At 37.5% G+C, this 10,067-nt stretch overlaps 1 long non-coding RNA gene across 1 annotated transcript; it reads right to left on the reverse strand.

Moving 5' to 3' along the window:
• Positions 1-6,368: 6,368 nt before the first annotated feature.
• LOC127091133 (uncharacterized) lies at positions 6,369-7,586 on the reverse strand. Its single transcript, XR_007791876.1, has 3 exons — positions 7,525-7,586; positions 6,625-6,847; positions 6,369-6,460 (listed from the first exon to the last, which is right to left on the reverse strand). It is a non-coding gene; the product is annotated as an uncharacterized LOC127091133 (long non-coding RNA).
• Between the last annotated feature and the right edge of the window lie 2,481 nt (positions 7,587-10,067).

Genomic DNA, 10,067 nt, shown 5'->3' on the forward strand with positions numbered 1-10,067 from the left:
ATGGAAATTTTTTACGTAAAAGAAACAATTAAAGATTAGAATAAACTTAGAATTAAAATCTAACCCTGAATTATACGGCCAAAGATACAAGTTGTTTGTACTGCTGGCCATGAATCTCTTGACTAAGTACTCTCTACATGAATCCGGTTCCCTACAAATTAATGCTTTGTTGACCAGGGAGGAAGACACGAAACGGAATCTGTTTGACAATTGATCATTCCCGCGCATGAAATTGTCATACAAGAACCTTCAATAAAAACATAATAAACATTAGACTATTTTTATTGAAATGTGTAAATAAATTGTTCAAGTAATTAAATAATATATAGATCGGATTACCGGATGTATGTGTGTATAACACCGACGCCTAATTCTTGATGCCGAAAAATATGTTCCAGATCTTCTTTTCCGATTGTTTCAGTGCATGAATAACCAAAGATATCTTCCTCCATATCCAGTAAGCGAATAGCACCAGCTGTTGCCATATCTGATGAGTCAACAAGTGTTTCAAGAGATATCTGGTATCGAGGCACAAAAGCACCTTTTTTTGGCAAAGAAGTCACTGGAAGATCCCTTTTGTTTTTCTGTCGACTACCAATTTTCTGGCTCAGTTGTTGTGACCCTTGAGCAAATACCTATAAATCATATAACATAGGTAAATTATAAAATCATGCATTTTTGATTCGGATCATATAATTAACACTTTCAATATACCTCTTTTTGTGATGCAACAGACTCGTTGTGCCGCAAAATCACTTTATCCTTAGATGCGGGTTTTGTAGGCGTCTAAAATTACCATGTAAAAAAAATTAACTTAACGGTTCAGAATTGACATTTGAATACTAAAAGATTCATAGTGGTTTTTGAATTCAACATACGTCATCATCAATGTAAATGAGATCCAAGGGCCATGCAACAAATGATCCTATTGCATCTCGCAGAAATGTTGTCTCTGAAACAATGTCAGGTATCGGTAGCAACGCATCCTTATCTAATACAACATCAACCGATACTTTAAGGTGTCCATCCGGGAGCGGTCTATGGTGAAGTAAATCTCCCGAAGTGTTGTGCACTTTTCCCTTACCAACTAGGCGATAAGTCGGTGACGATAAGTATAGCTGACAAGATGAAATGCCCTAAACCAATAATAAATATGTTACTTTTAATGTGTATATATTTCAATTAACATAAATGTGCTATTTTAATTTCAAAATAACATATATAATTACCTCGGGAAATTTATTTTGACAATTGATACTGGCTTTCTCACTAGTTTCTTTCAACTGTGAACTGCACTTTTCCATACACCTATATCTCTCATTATCCTTTTGCAATTGAAGAACTTGCGCTTGTAATGCCTGCAACGTCTCCATCACTTCTTGATTGCTAGGATTTCTTCTCCTTGGATTCTTATACAAGGAAGTTGGAGTACAACCATGCCCTTTACCCCTCACCCGACCGGGATACTCAGGAACATTTAGTGCTCTACTAAGTACGCTCCTGTTCTCCTGGTCCTCAACTGTGCTTATCGATTGAGATAGGGTCTCCTGAAATTCATTTACATATCGAAAATTATTAGTGGAGATAAAAAAATTAATTATATATTATTAAACTTTTGATTTAATTAAAGACACAATGTTCTACTTACACATTCATCATAAATATGTTGAACGTCATCCCTAACAGTTCCATCCTTTCCCACACGAGCTTCTTTCCACAAAACATGTGGCGGAAGTGATGTTGCGTCACTTTTCGTCTCGTCTAACTACGCATTGACACAAATAATAAGATAATCAATTATAACACATTGAGACAATTAATAAGATCGTAGCATTTTTGTATACTTACAATTTTTTCCTCTAAGCGTGCATATCCCAAACGCCCTTTTTTGTATGCATACGTGGGATTTGACGCTCTCTCGCGATTTGTGGCACTCACTTTCTTGAAATTTTCGTCTCTTCTTTGGGCTACAAAAGCAACCCATTCTTCTTCTGTAATGAAGATCGCATACTTCACTGGATATTCCGGATCATATTCAACAATTTTTTTTTCTTTGTCCTTAAGATACTTGTTTGTTAAAAACGTTCTCCACCCTCTGTGTCTTTTTCCGGCCAATTGAAGTATATACTTTTTTCGGATAGTTGTATCTTCAATGTTAAAAGACCTCTACGAAAAAATATTGGAATAGAGTGTGTTAGTATAAGTAATTTAAACACATTATCGTCAATATAAAGAAAATATAAACAATCATATATTGTACCAGTATCTCAGTCCAAATCTTATCTTTAGCGCTACCCAACTCTTTATTACTCCATCTTGTAGCAGTGATTGGAATGTGCATACGAACAAGTGTACCAATGTAGCTTGCCAACTTTGCAGCATTAGACCCAATTAGTTGGTTATCAGCATTCCAATTTACATTATATGTTACTGCTTTATCTCTATCACGAATGATACTCTTCATAATAGTGATGCCTCGTGTAATTTCTTTTTCTGAAGTATCATCAGGAGCATTTGCATCTTGTGAGTTTTCTTGATTAATATCTCTTCATAATAGCTTGAGAGGCTAGAATGAAAGGCTCATCTGTGTAACCCACCCTATTAAGATCAACTTGCAAAAATCCTGACTTATCCACTCGTATGCCATTATTATTTTCAACCCACTTGCAACCAAATATAGGAATCTGAAACTTCTCATAATCAAACACCAAAATGCGCTCGATAACCCCAAAATATGACAGATTTGCAAATTTCGGGTTTAAGTCCTTCACACTTGATATGTGCATTGCTTCAGCTACCAAGGTGACACCACTATTTTGCATAGTACTTTTATCATCTTGTTCTTTGGTATAAAATGTGTATCCATTAATTGCGTATGCGCTATAAGAAAACACAACCAAACTTGGACCATATGCTAAACATCTCAACCTTTCTGTTATTGAAGCGGGATCTGAACGATACTTTGAATAAATATGTTCCTTAAACCATGGTATGAAACTTCGATTGTGCTCTCGTACTATCCAATTCTCATTTCTATTCGGATTTAAACCTCGAAGAACACCCTTGTGCATTTCAACATACGGCTCAACCTCAATCTCATTGTGCAGAACATACAAATGCACTTGATCTCGTTCGACCCTTGATACTGTCACAACTTTATTTCCAATTAGCTGTTTACCTTCTTTTTTTTCAACAATATGAGATTTGGGGAGTCCAATTGATTGAACATTTGACAAATATTCTGTACAAAACTCAACCGCTTCTTCAACAATGTATCGTTCGGCAATACAACCCTCTGGTCGACTTCGGTTTTTCACATACCCTTTTAATATTTTCATATAACGTTCAGCAGGGTACATCCATCTCATATAAGCTGGTCCGCACAATTGTGTCTCTTTCACAAGATGAACGACTAGATGGACCATTATGTCAAAAAACGAGGGAGGAAAATACATTTCAAGATCACACAAAGTAACAACTATTTCTTTTTGCAATGTTGGTAAGATCGCAGGATCGATCATCTTACTGCAAATTGACTTGAAGAAAAAACACAATTTAGTTATTGCGCTTCTTACTTTTTCTGGCAGAATAGAACGTATACTTATCGGTAGAAAATGTTCCATTATAACATGGCAATCATGCGTCTTTAAACTCTTTAACTTGAGGTCTTTCATAGACACAAGTCTTCTAATATCTGATGAGTAGCCTTCTGGAACTTTAACTTCACTTAGGAACTTACACAATATTTTTTTCTCCTTTCTAGATAGAGTGTAAACAGCAGGTGGTAGATATGTTCGTTTTCCTTTCTTCACGGGTCCCAATTCAGTTCTCATTCCCATGTTTACCATGTCCTTCCTTACATTAAGGCCATCCTTAGACTTTCCTTGTATATTGAGTAACGTACCAATAACACTGTCAAATACATTTTTTTCAATATGCATAACATCGAGGAAATGTCTTACATACAAAGACTTCCAATATGGCAGTTCAAAAAAAATTGACCTTTTCTTCCACCCACTCTTGACAAGTGTATGTGCAAAAGGCTTGCCAAACTTAGTACTTACGTCCTTCACCTTTTCAAAAATTTGATCACCTGTCAACATTGTTGGAGCTCTACCTTCTTCTGTATTTCCATTGAATGCTTTTCTCCACCCACGGTAGTGATGATTAGAATTTAAGAATCTACGATGACCGAGAAAGACATTCTTATGACAAAGGTCCAATCGCATCGTATCGGTTCCGTCTTCACAAACAGGACACGCTTTTTCACCTTTAATGCTGTACCCTGATAGATTTCCGTATGCTGGAAAATCATTAATTGTTCCAAACAACATCGCCCTCAAGTTGAAACTTTCTTTCCTATACCCATCATAAACCTCCACACCGTTCTCCCACAAAAACTTTAAATCTTCGATTAAGGGTGTCAAGTATACGTCTATGTCATTCCCTGGTTGTTTAGGCCCAGAAATTAACATAGATAACATCATGTACTTACGCTTCATACATAGCCATGGAGGTAGGTTATAAATCATAAGAATCACAGGCCATGTGCTATGCGAGATACTTTGAATACCATGTGGGTTCATTCCATCAGTAGACAATGCCAAGCGAAGGTTTCTTGCTTCTTTTCCAAATTCAGGATAATCATTATCAATTTTCATCCACTGGGGTGAATCTGCCGGATGTCGAAACTTTCCATCAATAATTCTTTCATCTGCATGCCAAGTCAAGTGTCTTGAATCGGTTTCACTACGATACATGCGTCTAAATCTCGGAATTATAGGAAAATACCATAAGACTTTTGCTGGAGACAACTTTTTCTTATATCGAGGGGCACCACATTTAGGACACTCATTTAACGATGCATACTCGTTTCGAAACAAAACGCAATCGTTTGAACAGGCATGTATCTTATCATAGCTCATGCCAATAGAGCACAACATCTTTTTGGCCTCATACGTTCGATTGGGAAGAACATTATCCTCTGGTAGTATATCTTTCATAAGAGCTAATAACTCTGTGAAACTTTTATCCGACCATCCATTGCCCGCCTTTAAGTTGTACAACTTTAATAACGCAGACAATCTTGTGAATTTTGTACAACCATTATACAACGGTTTCTCTGCATCGCTTACCAACCTCTCGAACATTTTGGGACAGTCCTTAAGATCTTCTTCAAGCGCTTCTGCAATCTCTTCGACTCGATCATAATCATATGTATCTGTGCAATCGTCGTTTGAAGCATAGGTCGTATTATACCCCGATTCAACATTCTCGTTACTTTTCTCACCATGCAAATTCCAACATGTATAACTTCTATCAATTCCATACCGTAGTAAATGCGATGCCAACTGAACCGCGTCAACCTGACTCCCATAACAGCAACTCAAGCAAGGACATGTCATTCGATTGGGGTCTTTGGCGTGCGCAATAGCAAACTTAACAAATTTCGATACCCCATTCTCGTACTCTTTCGACAATCGATTGGAATACATCCATGTCTTATCCATGGTTTTAACGCAAAGTAATTAGGGTACAAAACGGTATAACGCGTTTCTGTCAAAACCCAAAGTATACACGGAATGAATACGGAGCAAGAAAACACAACATATTCACGCAATTTCAGACAAATTCATCACAGTGTACCAGTAATTTGAGGAAGAAATTTACCTCGGATTTACCGAACAGCAACGTCGAGAAGGTCAAACTCACGGAAACACAGGGAATGAGCGTTGTACATATAAAACAACATCAAGGATAAGTCATAACGTATAAAACAATTCAAGAAACTTATATGATGCACATGAACAATTCAAGAACCAAGTAATCGATCATTCAAGAAATTCAATTCACAAGTAAGAACCAAGAAATTCAAGAACCAAGAAATTCAATTCACATTATCAATTTTATTAAATTATCAACTCGATGGGGATATAAGGTTAGTGTGTCAATGGACGAACCGGTATATCAATAGTTAAACTACGTGGACTAATATTAATAAAATGAGTGCTAACAATACCAACTCTAACACTCTTTTATTGGGTGAAACTCGTCTAAGTCCCACTATTTTGAGTCTTTTGTCTGTCTCCTTTCCAAGAACTCAAGAGCTTGTTGCGACCAAAACACAGTTCCAAATATCATAACTGCTTCCTAATGCATAACTAGAGCTAAATAATATAAAACTGTCTAATTAGCTCAGACCAATCACTTTGAACCTCTAGGCCACCACTCATGATCTTTACTAGTAAGAGGTCATATAGATTTAAGACGGAATACATCCCACACAGGCAGTTTAATTGGAACAGTACCACATATAACTGGTTGTACATAGTTACTGGTTGTAAACAGAACTATACTAAGTGCACAAGTACCTGAGTTTGTCGCTTTGAGATTAAAAAATATAGGACAGAACCGGACAGCTACAACAGCTTTGCTTGCGCAGGGAATCTGTATAGCAGGCCTGCATATCAAGGTCAAATAATAAAGCAACATACATAACTAACATATTTTGGTAACTTGATTCATTAGCTTAACATGAATAATTGAACATAATGATTCATTCTAGATACTAAATGATTAAACACATGCTTTGGGTTTGTATAATATCTAAGCTGAAAGACATACCGAGAAAGATCTTTTCTAGAAAATATGTAAGCTGCATTAACAGATTCAGACGCAGTACCGATTTTGTAAGAACCTGAAATGGGCAAAGACGTGAAGTTTTCAATTAGACGCAAACCATGTAATAAAAGCTAAGCAAGAATTTATCTATAAAGGAAGAAAACAACATATATGGTTCCCTCAGATCCTCAAGACCTCCTATTTGCTCACCACGATACTCAACAACCTGCAGACAAGCACATGAAAAATGTACATATAGTCCATCAGGGTTCATTTTACACTACAGTGACCATCTTAAAAATTCACATAATATTAAAACATCATTTTACAACATTAAATAGGATTGCCAAAATATGACTGTAGCAGACAAAGTTATGCCAAAATATGAATGTACATTTTGAAGTTTAACTGTTCATTCAAACCAACATGTAATAGGATTGCCAAAATATGAGACATTGCTCTAAGTTCTTGAAACCATATCACATATATCACTGTAGCAGACAAAGTTATTCCATTTGAGTATCCAACATTTAACATCAAAATCACTTTCTGAAATTTCAGTAATAGTTAGAATATGAGGATACAATGGTGCAAACATATCAGTTCATTCCTTCCTACTTTCTCAGCAAATTTAAACAAATGTTGAAAAGGCACTGATTCTATTAGAACTCCCAACATTATTTCTAAGTCAATGGCGATGCAAGTTACAGAATATCATTTATATCAGAACAAGATGAAACTTTCGGTAAGTTACAGAATATTAAGCAAACATAGTCACAAACTCTAATAATCGATACTGACAAATAAATAACCCATAATGTAGCAATGCAAGTCCATTCAAACCAAAATCGACCACCTATTCTTTGACTTCTAGGGAAAAATAGAAAGACACGAAAACCTAACCTTAAAACGCAATGAGATTTCCAGGTATTGAATCCTTCTCTTTCGAATGCAGTCTCTTTCAAATTTGCAGTGTTTATCGTTGAGATTTCCAGGTACTCTGTGGAATTTTTTCCAGGGCAGCGAGAGCTTCGAACGAGAGAGAGTGAAAGAGGGATTTCTGAAAGTCAGGGATTTTGTAATATTAGATTTATTATAATTTTTATAAATGACCTATGAGAGCGCTTTTACCATGAAAGCGCTTTCATAGATGTGAGACTGAGACCTATAAGAGCGCTTTTACCTTAAAAGCGCTTTCATAAGTCTGAAACCCATGAGACCTATAAGAGCGCTTTTACCTCAAAAGCGCTTTCATAAGTGTGAAACCCATGAGACCTATAAGAGCGCTTTTACCTCAAAAGCGCTTTCATAAGTGTGTGAGACTGAGACCTATAAGAGCGCTTTTACCTTAAAAGCGCTTTCATAAGTGTGAAACCCATGAGACCTATAAGAGCGCTTTTACCTTAAAAGCGCTTTCATAAGTGTGAAACTCATAGATGTGAGACTGAGACCTATAAGAGCGCTTTTACCTTAAAAGCGCTTTCATAAGTGTGAAACCCATGAGACCTATAAGAGCGCTTTTACCTTAAAAGCGCTTTCATAAGTGTGAAACTCATAGATGTGAGACTGAGACCTATAAGAGCGCTTTTACCTTAAAAGCGCTTTCATAAGTGGAGACCTATAAGAGCGCTTTTACCTTAAAAGCGCTTTCTTTACATAGGCGAATTTTTTTTCAAGCTATTACAGCGCTTTTTTTAAAAAGCGCTTTCTTTTTGGTGCTGCCAAAAGCACTTTTTGGCGTAGTGTAGCCTGATCTTTTCTCAACAATTTGAATATTGGCCCACACGTGGCTGTTAGGTGAGAGATGAACCTTGCAATGTAGTTCAACCTCCCTAAGAAACCACGAACTTGTTTCTCTGTTCTTGGCTCAGGCATTTCCTGTATCGCTTTCACTTTGGCCGGATCCACCTCAATCCCTTTTCCGCTAACAACAAAACCCAGTAGTTTTCCAAATCTCACCCCAAAAGTACACTTGTTCGGATTAAGCCTCATCTTGAATTTCCTCAAACGCTCAAACAGTTTCTGCAAATTCACCAAATGTTCTTCTTCTGTCTGAGATTTGGCAATCATATCATCAACATAAACCTCGATTTCATGATGAATCATATCATGGAACAGAGTCACCATCGCTCGCTGATATGTTGCTCCGGCATTTTTCAAACCAAACGGCATCACCTTGTAGCAGAAGGTGCCCCATGGGGTTATGAATGTCGTCTTCTCCATGTCTTCTGGTGCCATCTTAATTTGATTATAGCCAGAAAAGCCATCCATGAAGGAGAATACCGAGAACTGAGCCGTGTTATCCACCAAAACATCAATGTGAGGTAAGGGGAAATCATCTTTAGGACTAGCCCTGTTCAGATCCCGGTAGTCAACACACATCCGTACCTTTCCATCCTTCTTAGGTACCAGAACGATATTTGCAACCCATGGCGGATAATTTGTGACTGCTAGAAACCCTGCATCCAACTGTTTTTGCACTTCTTCCTTTATCTTGACAGCCATCTCTGGTCTTGTTCTTCTGAGCTTCTGCTTGACCGGAGGACAACCTTCTTTGAGCGGCAAGCGATGTACCACGATGTCTATGTCAAGCCCTGGCATGTCCTGATAAGACCAAGCGAAGATGTCAACATACTCTTGCAGCAATTCAATCAACCCCTTCTTCACATTGTCTTCCAAAGCAACCCCTATCTTGATTTCTCTCTTGGCGTCCTCGGTGCCGAGATTAATCACTTCAACAGACTCTTGATGCGGTTGAATGACCCTTTCCTCTTGTTTTAATAACCTGGTAAGTTCTTCAGGGAGTTCATGGTCTTCATCACCCTCTTCTTCAGCTTGAAAGATTGGATTTTCAAAGTCGAAGCGAGCCATAGCAGAACCGTTATCAATAGGATCCGGTGATGTGCATTTGCATGAGTGATGGTATGTGCTTATGAGTGTGAAAAAAAAAGTGGAAACTAAACAAAACATTGCCATTTTTTTTGAAAAACTGCAAAAACAGAAAGACAGAGAACGAAATATTTGAATGCAAAAAGACGTCCTTTATTTATGATAAAAAATGCAAGTGTCACATAAATGAGCCCTACAATGAGTCATTACGCCTTGGCGGAACGTAAGACTTGGATATGCATGAATAAACAAAGAAAGTTACTCCTCCAGACAAGTGGCTTGGACAATCTCCTCAGAAGACCAATTGTTGAGAACTTCACCCGGGATCCTCGGACGCACCCAGTTATCAATGTCGCAATCACTATCCCCATCTTCATTGTTGACCGCAGAGACTAATTTGACTTCTCCTTCAACCATGTTAACATTGGCTCCACCATGCTGGGGCATGGGATTGTTGACAACATTAGGAGCTGGTGCAAAGTTAACAGCCTTTGAATCAATGAGGTCCTGAACTACGTGCTTAAAAGCTTTGCAGTTCTCAATATTGTGGCCAGGTG

This window comes from Lathyrus oleraceus, chromosome 6 (assembly GCF_024323335.1).
Source record: "Lathyrus oleraceus cultivar Zhongwan6 chromosome 6, CAAS_Psat_ZW6_1.0, whole genome shotgun sequence".
Lineage (NCBI taxonomy): Eukaryota > Viridiplantae > Streptophyta > Magnoliopsida > Fabales > Fabaceae > Lathyrus > Lathyrus oleraceus.